Source organism: Phodopus roborovskii, unplaced genomic scaffold, assembly GCF_943737965.1.
Source record: "Phodopus roborovskii unplaced genomic scaffold, PHOROB, whole genome shotgun sequence".
NCBI lineage: Eukaryota > Metazoa > Chordata > Mammalia > Rodentia > Cricetidae > Phodopus > Phodopus roborovskii.
Genome location: NW_026126442.1, coordinates 3,624,859 through 3,641,819, shown reverse-complemented (window position 1 = coordinate 3,641,819; position 16,961 = coordinate 3,624,859). Strand labels below are relative to the sequence as shown.

At 43.8% G+C, this 16,961-nt stretch overlaps 1 pseudogene; it reads left to right on the top strand.

Annotated features, from left to right (window-relative positions):
• Positions 1–800: 800 nt before the first annotated feature.
• Positions 801–2,124, top strand: LOC127224645 (homeobox protein TGIF2-like; annotated as a pseudogene).
• Positions 2,125–16,961: the final 14,837 nt, after the last annotated feature.

Sequence of the window (16,961 nt, the reverse complement as noted above, 5' to 3'; positions counted from 1 at the left end):
CTGGGATCCCAGAAGGCCAGGAGAGGTGACTCCTGGGATGTGAGTCACAGCTCGGCTCTAGCTCTTGGTTCAGTGAGGGTTATTTCACATCAGAGCCCTGCATTGCTTGCCTTACTGTTGACTTCTAAGAGAATTCAAATTTCTCTAGTGTGCTAGCCTGGGATACAAACAATCGAGCTTGGCTGGAGATCTGCCTATCCCTGAGGGACCTCCCTGAGTCTCCGCCTGCCTGATCTTTGACCCCATCACTGGGCCTCTGCTGGAGGCCTCTGCAGGAGGGAACTTCCTGGATCTGCTCTCAGCATACTAGACCCATCTATCCACACGGGACCACCCTGAATCCCTACCTGCCTGATCTTTGAACCCCATCGCTGGGCCCCTGCCTGAGGAGAAACCTCCTAGAGAGCTTGGATCACCCAGACATACAGACATCGAACCTAAGCCCACGGGGGAGTAGCATAGAGAGAGAGAGAGACCCCACCTGCACCCACTGGAAGAAGAGATGGGAAGACAACAATACAAGAAAACACCTAACAATAGAAAGACAAGCATGACACCACCAGAATCTAGGGACTCTACACCAACTAGACCTGAACACCCCAAAGCAGATGAAGCAGAAGAGAATGACTTAAAAAATATCTTCATAAAAATGATAGAGGCTGACAAAGCAGAGCGCGCACGCTAAGCGCCCCAGGAGTCAGCCTGCGCAGAGTACCGGGGAAGGGGTCGGGAACTAAACTTTTTCCTGCCTCAGAATGGACACGCTTCCCAGAGGTCCAGCCTAGCCCCTATGCACCACCATGTCGGACAGTGATCTAGGTGATCTAGGTGAGGACGAAGGCCTTCTGTCACTGGCCGGCAAGAGGAAGCGCAGGGGGAACCTGCCCAAGGAGTCGGTGAAGATCCTCCGGGACTGACTATATCTGCACCACTACAATGCCTACCCCTCAGAGCAGGAAAAGCTAAGTCTCTCAGGGCAGACCAACCTCTCGGTGCTACAGATATGTAACTGGTTCATCAACGCCCGCGGTCGCCTTCTCCCAGACATGCTTCGGAAGGATGGCAAAGACCCCAATCAGTTCACCATTTTCCGTCATGGGGGTAAGGCCTCTGATGTGATGTGGCTCTCCCCAGGGGCAGCAGTCCCTCCCTGCTGGCTGTGTCTGTACCAGCCCCCACCAACGTGCTCTCCTTGTCCACGTGCTCCATGCTGCTCCACTCGAGCCAAGGTGAAAAGCCAGCGGTCCCCTTCCCCCAGATGGAGCTGGAATCCCCTAACGCCCTGGTGACCCCTGGGAGCACACTCACTCTGCTGACTAGGGCCGAGGCTGGAAGCCCCACGGGTGGACTCTTCAATACGCCGCCACCCACACCCCCAGAGCAGGACAAGGAAGACTTCAGTAGCTTCCAGCTGCTGGTGGAGGTGGCACTGCAGAGGGCTGCGGAGATGGAGCTTCAGAAGCAGCAGGGTCCAGCACCCCCGTTACTACACACTTCCCTCCCTCTGGTCTCCGAAAATGCCAAGTAGACACCTGCTACCAGGCTGCTTGAGGCTCAGGCCAGCTGTCCCAGGTCCCTGGTTCACTTCTCTTTCACACAGAGGGTTATCTACGGATCACTGCCAAGCATCTGGATCATCTCTGTCCAGAGGTCCTCAGCAGAAAGACAGCAGCTGGTGTCACTGCACTGTTATGAGGGCCTGTATTCTGCTGACTACATTCCTTCAAACTTCCTCTCTGAGGAGACCAAGGCACCAAAGCCAGGCATGGTGTTGCTGCTGCTTCCCCAGAGAGCCCTGGGACACCTGCACTCTAGCCTGCTTTCCTAGGTAGGCTCAGGTACCCTGCCAAGTTCAGACTTGAGCTAGGTCCAAGCTGCCCCTAAGCTGTGCCTCTTTTGGTCATGCCCCGTGTGCACATTCCAACTTACTCAAAAGACAAAGGAAAAGAACCGGCAGACATCACAAAACCGACTCCAGTTGAATGTTTAGGTTTTTGCTAAATTGTTTATTTTCCTTTTGCTGTGCTTTGCATTGATGGCAGTAGGGAGCCCAGAAGCATGAGTGTGGGGAGAGAGCACCTTATCCGATGGAGCTTTGTAAACGGGGTGATCTACCACTGCACTGGGGTGACTGTGTAAGGGACCAGCAGGATCTCTGCAGCCGTGCTCAGTTCCACCTAAAGTGGTTGTTTGATTCTTGGTTTGGATTACTCTCATAAAAGACAGACAGAAATACCTACAGGTGGTGGATTTTTTGCACCAGGCACAGAAGGGGATAAAGCCGAAACCAAGTCCACCTGAACCAGACAGCCATCTAGACCAACACAGCAGAGACAGATGAAAAAGCCAGAGACACGTTGGGTTTTTTGTTTCTGTGCTTTTTTGTTTGTTTGTTTGTTTGTTTTTTTATATTGGGGTGGTTAAGCTAGACTGAAACAGTTTTTGTTTTCTCTCTCTTTTGGGTGTCATTTTTCCCTTCAGCCCCCCCTCCCTTCACTTTTTTTTTTTTTTTTTTTTTTTTTTTTTTGTAGTCTGTTTGGATTCATTCAAGAATTTTACCAGTTGTCAAAAGCACCAGCATCTCCTACTTTGGGAAAAGTGAGCCATCTGCTGGTCAGGAGGCCCTTCAAACATACCACTTGTTCCACAAACGTAGCTAGAACTTCCTGAGGGAAAGGGCCAGTGCAGCTACAGATGGCCCAACACCCGGGAGCTGTCTGCTCCACCTTCCTTCAAGCTGGAATTGTAAGGGCCTGCCTAGATTTCTCGGGGAAACAGATCACATATGTTTTTAATCTCTCTCCTCCCTCCCTCCCTTTTTTTACTTTGCCATTTTTGTTAGTTTTCAGCAAGTTTACCCCATCTTCATATATCCTAAGAAACACTAATCCTAGGTTTTATTAACCAAAATATTTGTGTTCTGAATAACCAGATTTGAAGAGCTCTGACAGTAATTTCCTGACGTTTACTAGGTTGTGAACAAAGAAAGGGCTCCTGGGTGTTCGCTGACTTGGAGTGCCTGTCACAGATACACCACTATGGCCTTTCTTAGGGAGCCCCTGCCATTCTTACAGGCTTCCCAACCTCTCCTAAGTGGCTTAGCCCCATCCCTTGCTGTGCAAGTGAGAACTGAGAGAGTTGTTGTTTGTGGGGGGTTGCTTTCCTAAACTGGATCTCCTGCTTCCCTCCAGGGGATCTAGCATCCTCATCCCTTCCAAGCATTTCTGGGGAAGGATTAACATGGCAGCTTCATAGAGTTTGTTGTTTGTCTATTTCTGCCCCAACTGTCTGAGCCTAGCTAGATCCCAGGATTGCTGCAGGATACCACAGTAGGGGGTGATACCAGGGAGAGTGGGAGTTTTCTCCCCCACAATGCACTGAGCAGGGGAGGAGGGAGGGAGCCGTGCTGCTGACATATTCTGGCATTCCCCCCTCCTGGAATAAAATGGGGCATATGAGGGATGGGACAGTCTGCTTAGGTTGCTTGTAAGAAATCTGGAGAAGCAAGGTTGTCCCATTGAGCAATATTTGAGAAAAAAAAATTACTGTAAATAACTGGTTTTTGTCTTTTGTCAAATAAAGTTGTTTGGTTTTATTTTTAAAGTCAAAAAAAAAAAAAAAAAACATGATAGAGACCTTCAAAGGCAATATGAGAAAATCCCTTTAATGAAATGGAAGAAAAAAAAACAAAAAATTGGAAGAAATAGAGGAAAAGACCATGCAAAAAATGCAAGAAATGAACAAATCTCTTAAAGAAAGTAAGGAAAGCCAAGAAAAAGACAAAACAAAAGCCAAGAAAAAGGAAACAACTCAAACAGTTCAAGACTTGAAAACTGAAATAGAGACAATAAAGAAAACACAAACTGAGGGAATGCTGGAAATAGAAAAACTGGGCAAATGATCGGGAGCTACAGATTCAAGCATAACCAACAGAATACAAGAAATGAAAGAGAGAATCTCAGGCGCTGAAGATAAACTAGATACATCGACCAAAGAAAATATTAAATCCAACAAATCCTTAACACAAAACATCCAGGAAATGTGGGACACTGAAAAGGCCAAAACTAAGAATAATAGGCATAGAAGGATGAAGAAGCCCAGCTCAAAGGTGCAGAAAACATATTCAACAAAATCATTGAAGAAAACTTTCCCAATCTGAAGAAGGATATGCCCATGAAAGTACAAGAAGAAGCATACTGAACACCAAATAGGCTGGACAAAAAAAAAAAAAAAAAAGATCCCTCGACACATAATAATAATAATACCTAATATACAGAATAAATAAAGAATATTAAGAGCAGTGAAGGAAAAAGGCCAGGTAACATATAAAGGCAGACCTATCAAAATTACACCTGACTTCTCTGTGGAAACTCTCAAGGCCAGAAGGTCCTGGATAGATGTTCTACAAGTACAAAAAGTCCACGGATGCCAGCCCAGGCTACTATACCCAGCAAAACTCTCAATCACTATAGACCGAGAAAACAAGATATTTAATGACAAAGTCAGATTTTCACAATATGTATCTACAAACCCAGCCCTACAGAAAGTGCTGGGAAAAAAAACTTCAACCCAAGGAAGTTAACTAGGCTCACAAAGACTAGGCAATAGATAATCCCACTTCACCAGAATCCATCCTTATGCCACAGGCCAACAGAATGGATACAAAGACAGAATCCATCCTTATGCTTCATACAAGAAACACATCTAAGCTTCAAAGACAGACATTACCTCAGGGTAAAGGATTTGGAAAAGATTTTCCAATCAAATGGATCCAAGAAGCAAGCAGGTATAGCTATCCTAATATCTAACAAGTTAGACTTCAAGCCAAAATCAATCAAAAGAAATGAAGACGGCCATTTTGTATTCATCACAGGAGAAATCCATCAGCACAAAGTCTTAATTCTGAACATCTATGCTCCAAATACAAAGGCACCACATTCGTTAAAAAAAAAAAACACACACACACACAAAACAAAACACTACTAAAACTCAAAACTCACATAAAACCTCACACACTCATAGTGGGAGACTTCAACACCCCACTCTCACCACTAGACAGGACCACCAGTCAGAAACTTAACAAAGAAACAAAAGAACTAAAAGAAGTTATGTCTCAATTGGGTTTAACAGACAACTATAGAACATACCATCCAAACACAAAAGAATATACCTTCTTCTCTGCTCCACATGGAACCTTCTTTAAAATCAACCACATATTAGGCGACATAACAAACCTCAACAGATACAAAAAAATTGGAAAAGTCCCTGTAACTTATCAGACCACCATGCTTTAAAGTTGGAATTCAACAACAACACAAATCACAGAAACCCTACAAACTCATGGAAACTGAACAATGAGCAATTGCACCACACCTGGGTCAAAGAAGAAATAAAGAAATTCAGGACTTCCTAAAATTCAACGAGAATGAGGACAGAGCATACCTGAACTTATGGGACACCTTGAAAGCAGTGCTATGAGGGAAGTTGATTGCACTAAGTGCCCATATGAAGAAAATGGAGGATGGTCACATTAGAGAATTAACAGCACAACTGAAAGCCTTAGAACAAAAAGAAGCAAACTCACCCCAGAGGAGTAGATGCTCCTCTGGGAGGAGGAAATAATCAATTTGAGGGCTGAAATCAATAAAGTAGAAACCATGAAAACAATACAAAAAAAATCAATGCAACAAAGAGTTAGTTTTTCGAGAAAATCAACAAGTTAGACAAACCTTTATCCAAACTAATCAAAAAGCAGAGAGAGAACATGCAAATTAACAAAATCAGAAACATAAAGGGGGACATAATAATGTGGACACTAAGTAAACCCAGAGAATTTTCAGGTCATACTTTGAAAACATGTACTCGATAAAATTTGAAAATTCAAAGGAAATGGACAACTTTCTGGATAACTATCACTTACCAAATTAAATCAAGAACAGATAAGCAACTTAAATAGATCTAAAACCCCTAATGAAATAGAAGCAGTTATCAAAAGCCTCCCAACCAAAAAAAGCCCAGGGCCAAATGGCTTCAGTGCAGAATTCTACCAGAAATTCAAGGAAGAGCTAATATCACTACTCCTTAAATTGTTCCACACAATAGACGCAGAAGGTCCATTACCAAACTCTTTTTATGAGACCACAAATACCTTGGTACCCAAGCCACACAAAGACACAACTAAGAAAGGAAACTGCAGACAAATATCCCTCATGAACATTGATGCAAAAATACTCAATAAAATACTGGCAAACCAAATCCAGGAACACATCAGAGAAATCATCCACCATGACCAAGTAGGCATGCTTTGCAGGGATGGTTCAACATACAAAAATCTATCAATGTGATCAACCATATAAACAAACTGAAAAATAAAAACCACATGATCATCTCCCTAGATGCTGAAAAAGCCTTCAACAAAATTCAACACCCTTTCATGATAAAGGTCTTGGAGAGATCAGGGATAACAGGAACATACCTAAACATAATAAAAGCAATATACAGTAAACCAACAGCCAACATCAAACTGAATGGAGAGAAGCTTAAGGCTATTCCTCTAAAATCAGGAACAAGACAAGGCTGCCCCCTCTCTCCATATCTCTTCAATATTGTACTTGAAGTTCTAGCTAAAGCAAGAAGACAACAAAAGGAGATCAAGGGGATATAAATTGGAAAGGAAGACGTCAAACTTTCATATTTGCAGATGATATGATAGTTTACATAAGTGGCCTGAAAAACTCTACCAGGGAACTCCAACAGCTGATAAACACCTTCAGCAAACTAGCAGGATACAAGATAAACTAAAAAAAAAAAAAAAAAAAAAAAAAATCAGTAGCCCTACTATATACAGAAGACAAAGGGGCTGAGAAAGAAAGCAGACATCACCCTTTACAATAGCCACAAACAACATAAAGTATCTTGGAGTAACGCTTATCAAACAAGTGAAAGACCTATATAGCAAGAATTTTGTGTCTTTAAAGAAAGAAATTAAAGAAGAGACCAGAAAATGGAAAGATCTTCCATGCTCTTGGATAGGTAAGATAAACATAGTAAAAAAGGCAATCTTGCCAAAAGCAATCTACAGATTCAGTGCAATTCCCATTAAAATCCCAGCACAATTTTTCACTGACCTTGAAAGGATAATAATCAACTTTATATGGAAAAGCAAAAGACCCAGGATAGCCAAAACAATCCTGTACAATAAAGGAATTTCAAAAGGCATCACCATCCCCGACTTTAAGCTCTACTACAGAGCTATAATCCTGAAAACAGCCTGGTATTGGCACAAAAATAGACAGGTACACCAGTGGAATCCAATCGAAAATCCTGATATTAACCCATACACCTACAAACACCTGATTTTTGACAAAACAGCTAAAAGTATACAATGGGAAGAGGAAAGCATCTTCAACAAATGGTGCTGGCATAACTGGATGATGGTGTGTAGAAGACTGCAGATTGACCCATGTCTATCACCATGCACAAAACTCAAGTCCAAATGGATCAAAGACCTCAACATAAACCCAGCCACACTGAACCTCTTAGAAGAGAAAGTGGGAGGTAACCTTGAACAAATTGGTATAGGAGACCGTTTCCTGAACATAACTCCAGTATCACAGACACTGAGATCGACAATAAATAAATGGGACCTCTTCAAACTGAGAAGCTTCTGTAAGGCAAAGGACATAGTTGACAAGACCAAACGACAGCCTACAGACTGGGAAAAGATCTTCACCAATCCTATATCTGACAGAGGGCTGATCTCCAAAATATACAAAGACTCAAGAAACTAGTCACCAAAACACAAAATAAATATTAAAAAATGGGGTACAGAACTGAAGAGAGAATTCTCACTAGAGAATATAAAAAAGGCTGAAAGACACTTAAGAAAGTGCTCAACATCCTTAGCTATCAGGGAAATGCAAATTAAAACAACTCTGAGATACCATCTTACTCCTGCCAGAATGGCTAAATTGGAAACAGCCTATGCTAGAGAGGATGTGGAGAAAGGGGAACACTCCTCCACTGCTGGTGGAAGTGCAAATTTGTACAGCCATTTTGGAGATCAGTATGGCGGTTCCTCAGGAAAATGGGAATCAGTCTACCACAAGACCCGGCAATCGCCCTCTTAGGCATATACCCAAATGATCCACATTCATGCAACAAAGACATGTGTTCAACTATGTTTGTAGCAGCATTATTTGTAACATCAAGAACCTGGAAGCAACCTAGATGCCCCTCAACTGAACAATGGATAAAGATGTGGCACATTTATACAATGGAATACTACTCTGCTGAAAAAAAAAAAAACAATGGAATCTTGAAATTCAAAGGCAAATGGATGGAACTTGAAGAAACCATCCTGAATGAGGTAACCTAGTCACAAAAAGAGGAACATGGTATGTACTCACTCATATATGGATTTTAGACATAGAGCAAAGGATCACCAGCCTATAATTCACTCGGCCACAGAAACAAGGATACAAGGAAGTTTCTAAGAGATACATATAAGGTCCCTCACAGAAGGGGAAAGGGACAAGATCTCCTGAGCATATTGGAAGTGGGGGAAGGGGGACAGTGGGTGGAGAGGGAGCTAGGAGAAAGAGAAGGGGAGGAGAGGAAAGCATGTGGGACTAGGAAGATTGAGAGAAAGAGAGAGAGAGAGAGAGAGAGAGAGAGAGAGAGAGAGAGAGAGAGAGAGATCATAAAAGAGGGAGTCATTATAGGTTTAAAGAGAAAGCTTACTCTAGAGAAATGTCCAGAGACCTACAAGACTGACCCCAACTAACAATTTGAGCAACAGTGGAAAGGCTTCCCTGATAATGAGATTGATGATAACTTATCCACCATCATAGAGCCCTCATCTGGTAGCTGATGGAAACAGAAGCAGACACCCACAACTAAACACTGAGCCAAACTGGAATCTGGATGCAGAGAGGGAGGACAAGACCTGAACAAGGAGGAGCCCCCAGACTGATAGCTAGGAATTCAGCATTGGATCAACTCAGACCCCCTGAACATGGGTCTCACCAATCTAAGGGACCTCTGACAGTGGAACCAGGATATATCCCTGGTGCACAAAAAAACTTTGGGAGCACATTCCCCATGGAGGGATACTCCCCTAACCTAGAGGCAGGAGGGTGGGCCTAGTCCCTATTCCAAATGACTTGACAGATTTAGATGACCCCTACTGGAAGGTATCACCCTACATGTGGAGTGAGGGGGGAATTGGAGGGGAGGGGGGCGTTGGAGGATGGAAGAGAGGGAAAGAGGGAGGGAGAGAGGGAGAGGGAACTGGGATCAATATATAAAATAAGGAAAAAAAAAAAAAAAAAAAACCAATCCAGCTTGAACAGTGGTGAAATGAGTATTTGAGGTTTCTACTACCTCAAAACCAAGGATTTCCAATCTTTTCTCAAAAATGGCTTCACTGCACTTCTTGCAAAGCAGACCAAGAACATAAAACACAGAAGTCTAGAGTTCCCAGTGCTATGTGAAATCAAATGAAGTTTGGAAATTAAAGTAAAAGTATTCCACATTTCCTCATTCTTTAAAATACAAAATAAGGGGCTGAGCACTGTGGCTCCGTGGTATGACACCTGCCAGGCATATGTAAGGCCTGGGTTCAATGCCCAGTACTAGAAGAAAAAACTAAAAAAACTTAGACAAATAAGCTGGACATGCTATTACACCCCTATAATCTACAACCTCAGCATTTGAGAGACAGAGGCAAAAGTCAAAGGCATCCCTTGGCTACAGCAAGGGTATTTTGGGCTACATGAAGCCTGCCTTAAAAAAACAAAAACAAAAACAACACTATAGGGCCAGCAGTGGTGTACTTGTTGTTAAGTCTGATGAAATGAGTTCAATCTCCAGGGCCTATGTGGTAGAAGAGGAGAACCTAGATCTTGCAAGTTGTCCTCTGACCATGTGTCACATGCATGCACGCGCGCGCGCGCGCGCACACACACACACACACACACACACACACACATGCACACACACCACAAAATAGAGAAATAAGTGTTAAATTAAGTTTAAGTTTTCCTTGCAGAATCTATTTCACATTCAGAATTCAACATGGAAAAATAAAATGAAAGTGTATTCATGTGTACAATATCAGGCAATTTTTCTCAAGGGCTAAGTGCTGTGGTTGACACATGAATCTGAATTTCCATTATGTTCAATCAAGTGAGATTTGACTGCTGGAAGGGTCATTTGCTTCAAGGTCCTGCCAGGAAGCATGGGGAGCCCATCCTATCCTCTGAGGTCCCATCATGTCATGAGCACACATGCAAAGATAATGAAGATTCTCTGTCCTCCATTTCCCTCAGTCATTCAATACTTTAGAGAACACCTGCCAATGACAACACCTATTTGCAGAGGATGTATGGCTTTAAATGATGTTGATTCTCTTAGAAAAAAAGAAGGTAGAGAGAGGGGAGGGGAAGAGGGCCAAGTGAGATGCTCAGTGGGTAAGGGCATTTAGTGCCAAGCCTAATGAACTAGTTTAGTCCCTGAGACACATGATACAAGAGAAAGTTGCCCTTCTGTTCCCTATGCGCTCTCTCTCTCTCTCTCTCTCTCTCTCTCTCTCTCTCTCTCTCTTTCTCTCCATCTCTCAAACTCACACACTACATGATAAAAAAAAAATTTTTTTAAACAGCTGGGCTGGTGTCATACACCTTTAATCCCAGTGCTCAGGAGGCAGAGGCAGGCGGATCTCTGTGAATTTAAAGCCAGTCTGGTCTACATAGTGAGTTCCAGGGCTACGCAGAGAAACCCTGTCACTATAAACAACATCAAAGTAACAAAATATTATAGTACTGAAAAAATAGACATATTAGAAAGCAAGTGATATTCCCAATGGTTTTAAACATATTTTCAGTACTACTGTATAATCGCATTCATGTAAGTTACTCCTATTTCATAATAGGAAAAATGGCATAAAAGATAACTTCAAATAACCCGAAGCTTGTTTTTTTCTTGGTTCTTTTCTAAAAGGTCTCTATATAGTGAAATGTGCAGCAACTATTGCATTTTTTGACTCCTATCTTCTTTAGTTATTTTAGTTTACTTTAATAATTTTGCTTAATACATCTGGACCACAGTCAAGGCTATGGAAATTTCAAAAGTATTGCCAAGGGAACCATGACTGTTTTGGGGAGGAGCTTAGAGAGCTGAGAATTGTCTAAACAGACACAAAATGGAGTCAAAACAAGATGGAATTACCTTAGTCAGTTCAGTGGCCCTGGCTATCCTGGAACTCTCGTAGACTAGGCTGACCTTAAACCCAGAGAGCTTGCTTGCCTCTGCTTCCCGAGTTTTGGGATTAAAGGCATGTGCCACTAGGCCCAGTTTAAATTCTTTATTAATACACTGTAATACAATTCTGAACAAGAACATGTGATTTGGATAGGAAGTTTCTCTCGCTTCACTAAACAAATGGAGTGGAGGAATACTAAAGGTTTTAAAAGGGTCAAATTAGTGGCATGTTTGTTTGAGATACGTTATGGATGAAAGGTTAGCATGGGGCTGCTTTTAGGTAAAAGCTTTTAGGAAAGCTTGTTCAAGGGGCAGTACCCACTAGAGCCACAAGGTGTCGTTTTCTGAAAGCTCCTGTTTACAGCTATTCCACAGTGGAAGGGACAGTTGGGAAGCATATTGATGGTATTTTGACATAATAACTGGAAATGCATACATTAGAACAAGGGTAAAGCTATACCTCCAGATCAACAGGGACTCCTTCCCAGTGTCCCTAAACATACATCACAAACCTATTTTTTTCTATTTTATCTTTTCCCTAGAACAGACATAGAATACTAACATTCAATGGGCTGTCTGCCGCAGGTGTTAGGATTCCTGTTTTCAGAATGCGGGAGGCCAGGTTTCCTGACACTGAACACCCCAGCTAGGGCTGTACAGGCGGCCCTCTTATTGCTGCTTTTATAGTAGAGATAGGTGCAGGACTTTACTATTTGGAGTTTTAGTAATTCTCTCTGTGTATCTCTGTCTGTCTGCCTCTGCATGCCTCTCCTCTGGAAACTGGGGAGTCCAAGACTTACAGATGACTGCTTGCCAGCTTGGCCCACATGGGGATGGCTGTACAAGTGAGGTACCACCTGGCCCTTTGCCTCCTACCGATCTAACCCACACAAAGTGTGTCAGGAAGACCTGAGGGTGTATGAACAGCAGCCTTCTCTTTTCTCCTCACACATAGCCGTCTCAGCTGACAGCACTGAGTGTGTATGTCTCCTGTGTCTCCTGCCTTCTCCATTTCTAACCCTGAACCTATTCAACCTCTCCAACTTGGAAATTCAGAATATTCTAAAGTAAGTTTTGTAATATGACTCACATTTATACATATCCAACATGGCTTCCAAGAGTGCCAAATCATTTCCAGCTGCTCTGGCATACATTCCCAAGGAAGCACTCTTTGTTGTTCGGGATGTGTGTGGGTTTGTGAGTGCCGTGACGGAAGCAGCAGAAACCAATTCCTTCACTGCTGTGGAGTCGGGGAGTCAGGTTGAGGTCTCACCCAGGTTGCTTTCCTTTCACCCCCCCCCCTTGTCTGGCAGATGGCTATCTTGTCCTGTACCCTCAGATGGTCTGCCTTCTGTGTATGTGCCTCCTAATCGCATTTCATAGATTATTTTATGTAATTTAACTCTTTAAAGCCTATTCCATTACAGTGATATGCTGAGGCACTAGGGGTCAGGCCTTCTTACAGCAGGCCAAAAAGTGACAAGCCTGCGTTATTCTTTCCAACCCTCCTGTGAAGATGAGGCTATTCTAGGCTGTGTCCTTACAACTGTGCCACCCACAGGGCACTGGCTGAAATACCAATGGAGTCTGCTGTGCTCTAGTCTGTAGCTGAGGATGACCGTGAGTTTCCACCTCAGGTCCTCCACCTCTCAGCTGCTGGGATTACAGGGATGTGCTCCCATGACCGCTGTATGTAACACTGCAGCTGCAAGCAGGAGCCAGGACTTGGAACCCAGAGCTTTGGGTGTGGGAGGCAGTCTCTACCAACTGAGGTATATTCCCAGCCTTACATTCTATTCTTAAGGGTGGCTGAAGAGACTGGCCCAGCGGCTAAGTGCAGAAAAGCCAAGCTCTATCCCCAGCGCCCACAAAGGGCAGCTCACACCTGCCTACCACTCAAGCTCCAGGGAATCCAGTGCACTTTTCTACACACAGACATAAAGAAAAAAATCTTTTTAAAAATTTCATCTCTAAGTAAACTTCTCAATTATTTGATGAGTGACCCCTTGATTGTTTGGTGGTCTTCATGATGCTGGAGGCTGAACCCTAGCTTTTGTGTGTGTAGGTTTGTGTGCACATTTGCCAGACAGGTGCTTGAATAGTCCATGGAGTGTTTGAACCAATCGCAACCCAGAGTGTTCCCCTCTGGCTAAGGCAGAAATGGTTTGTCCAGGCTGTCACCATAAAAGCCCAGTTTGAAGTATTCCAGACAGCCCCGACTACGATTGTGCCTTTTAGAGCCAGGGTGATGGGTGACAATCCTTTCTCCAACCCTTCCTTTCGTCTTTTCTTCATTTTTGCCCCCATATATGTGATGTATATCTGTGTGTGTGTGTGTGTGTGTGTGTGCACATGTGTGAATGAACATGTATATGCTCCCGAGGCAGGTCACTTACTGAGCCACAAGCATGTGGATTCTGGTTATTTAGCTAGCCAGCTTGTCCCTGGGATCCGTCTCAGCCTGCCAAGTGCTGGGGTGATAGGCAGACACAGCTACCCAGCTTTTGCTTTTACATGTGTCCTAGGAAGCAAAATTCCAATCTTCACATTTTTCAAGGCAAGTGCTTTATCCAATGAGCCATCTCTCCAGCTTTTTTCCTTCTTGACAGGAGGAAAAAAGCAAAACCAACTCAGTATAGTTCAAGCTATCCTTGAACTTGCTATGGAGAGGCCAGCCTTGACGTCCTGCTCCTCCCACCCCTACTTCCTAAGTGCTGTCAACTGCAATCTTTTGCCTAGTTGTCTCAAGGTGTCCATGGAGTGTTCCAGATGGCTGGATCAGGCATGAAGATAGTTCAGTTAGCTATTTGACTGATAGTCCTTGTCTAAAGTAACATGGACAGCAGAGAGGTCAATACTGCTAACTAGGAAGTGAAGTCCTCCCTGCCCCCTGACCCTTGTGTGTTTATTACAGGAATATGAACAACAGAAGCGCTTACAAACATAAACAGCACATCATAAACACTAACAGTAATTTAACAGTGCTTAACACTTACCAAGGGCGCAGGAAGAAATAGGCCCCTCTGCTTGTCTCAGGAGTGAAGCTTGGAGAAGACTGTCTGATCTTCATTCTTGAGTTAAAGAATTGTGTCCAAAGTTTTTTCAACTATGTATTTCTGAAATATAGGAATATGTTTGCAAAGTTTTAAGGCTTAGACTTTTTTTTTAAAAAATTTGTGATGGGGTCTCACTCTTCAACCCAGGCTGACCACAAATTCATTATCGTCAGCCTCAGCCTCCCCACGTGCTGAGATCACAGACATGTCTCCAGTTCCTGCCTAGAGCCCTGTGTGAAGCAGGCCATGTTTGAGCCCTCAGATCCAGCTGCCTCTGCATCCTGATGCACCACCACACCCACTGCTGATTATATGTTTAAATGTGAAAAAACACATAAAAGCAAGAAAAAATGAAAATTACCTTTTGTGGTATTTTATATGTGAGAATGGCCTCCATAAGCTCATATATTTGAATGGTTGGTCCCCAGTTAGTGAACTGTTTCAGAAAGATTAGGATGTGTGACCTTGTTGGAGGAAGTATGTCACTGAGGATGGGCTCTGAGGTCTCAAAAGTCCAGTACATTTTTATTTAACTCCCCCCAACTCTCTGCCTCATAGTTATGGATACAAGCCTCAGCTCTTGCTCCAGTGGGATGCCTGCCTGCCTGCCTGCTGCTATGCTCCCCACTGTGACGGTCATGGACTCACTCTCTGAAACTATAAGTAAGCCCCCAATTAAATGCTCCCCTTTATAATTTGCCTTGGTTATGGTGTCTCTTCATAGCAATAGAAAAGTAACTAAGACATTGTTTAATCTCACCATCCAGAGATAATTATCAATATTCTCAATTATTGGTTCGATTTTATTTTTAAATATTTATGTACATACATGCATACATACATTCTTTACCAAATAGCAATTGTCCTATTGGGAATAGTTTGTGGCCTACTTTGTTAGCCTAATATTTCTCATATTACTCAATATTTAACCTAATTACTTTAGTTCTTGCTCTGACAAAAAATCAACTTAAAGGAGAGTTTATTTGGCTCAGTTTGAGGCACAATCTATCATAGTGGGGAATTTGAGGTAGCAGGAGCATAGAGCAGATGGTCACATTTCATCCATAGTCAGGAAGAAGAAATCAATGAATGTTTGTGCGTGCTCATTGTACATTCTCTTTTTTTATAGCCCAGAATCCCATTCCAGGGAATGGAGCTGCCCATAGTGGGCAGGTCTCCCCACAGCCATACCCAGAGGCCTGTCTTCCAGGTGATTCTAAACCTCAAGTTGGCAGTTGTGATTAAACCATCTTGTCTTAATCCCTTATGTCACTAATTCTTTTTTTTTTCCAAGACAGAGTGTCTCTGTTTTCCTGCATAATATCAAAAACAGTTCTAAGAGTTCTAAGGATAGACAGATACGGATCAAGCTGTATTGGAATGGGAACTTACAAAGTATTGAGGAATTTTTTAAAGAAAAATGTAAAATTATGAACAGAAAATTAAGTACAGCTGTCAATGTTGATTTGGGATAAGAAATTATAACCAATTAAGATATCTGCCTGGCATTTAGCAGATATGCTGATTCCAGCCTTCCCATCTAGAAAACACAACCCCCCAGTGGTTCCTTAGCACGCTCTGCTCTTGTCGTGGAGGAGAGGGAAGGGAGGGAAGGGCAGGTGTGAGCACTATCCCTCCTTATATGAGAAAACCTTGGTAGAACAAGGCTCTCAACCCTGGGAAATCAGAATCTTCAAAAGACACGGATAGGGACCGGAGAGATGGCTCAGTGGTTAAGAGAACTGACGGGTCTTCCAGAGGACCCCACATGGTAGCTAACAACTGTAACTCCAAGATCTGGTACCCTCACACAGGTGTACAGGCAAGCGAAACACCAATGTCCATAAAATAAGAATAACTAATTTTTAAAAATACACATGTACTCAGAGCGGTCTCTGCTGCCATACTCCGTCTCATTAATACCCCTGATCGTACACTTTTGCTTTAAGGATGGCAGGATGAGGCAACGTTGCTGGGGATGAGCTAAAGTAACAGAAGTTGAAGCTGTGAGAAAAGACGAGATGAAACCGTATAGGTGAACCTGAGCAAGGCGTGTAGCTGTAGTGCCGAAATACGCCTTGGGATGGCACCTTGTAAACTGAGGAAGGAAGATGGGGGAGTTGGCTGGACCCTAGGTCTTTTTACTTAAAATCTCAACTACGTCCTAGATGCGCTCTGGGTTCCCGCCACTGCAGCAGGGTTCTGGCCGCCCGAGGTAAGGCGACTGGAGCTGTAAGGAGAACGCCAGGCGCGGAGGGGGCGGTGGAGGCCGAGGTGACCGACCTAAGGGAAAGCGGCGCCGGAAGCGGAGCTTCCCGGTCCCGCGTCCACTCAGCCAATGGCTGCGCGATGCGCCCTCCAACGGCGGCTCGCGCGGCACCCGTAGGGTGGCGGCGGCAGAGGACGCCATCATCCTGGGCTACCACGCGAGCCCACGGCCGCGTAGCCAGGGTGGCGTGTCTTCCCGCATCGCTTCCCACGGTTAAAGCGCCTCAGAGCCGCCTTGTCTTTAAACTGAAACGCCTGCACACACGACAGACGAACATAGCAAACATGGCCGACGACGCGGAGGGAAAGCCGGAAGTAGGTCGTGTGGGCGGGCCAGAGGGGGCGGGGCCGGGGCGGGCCCTCGCGTGATGGGGG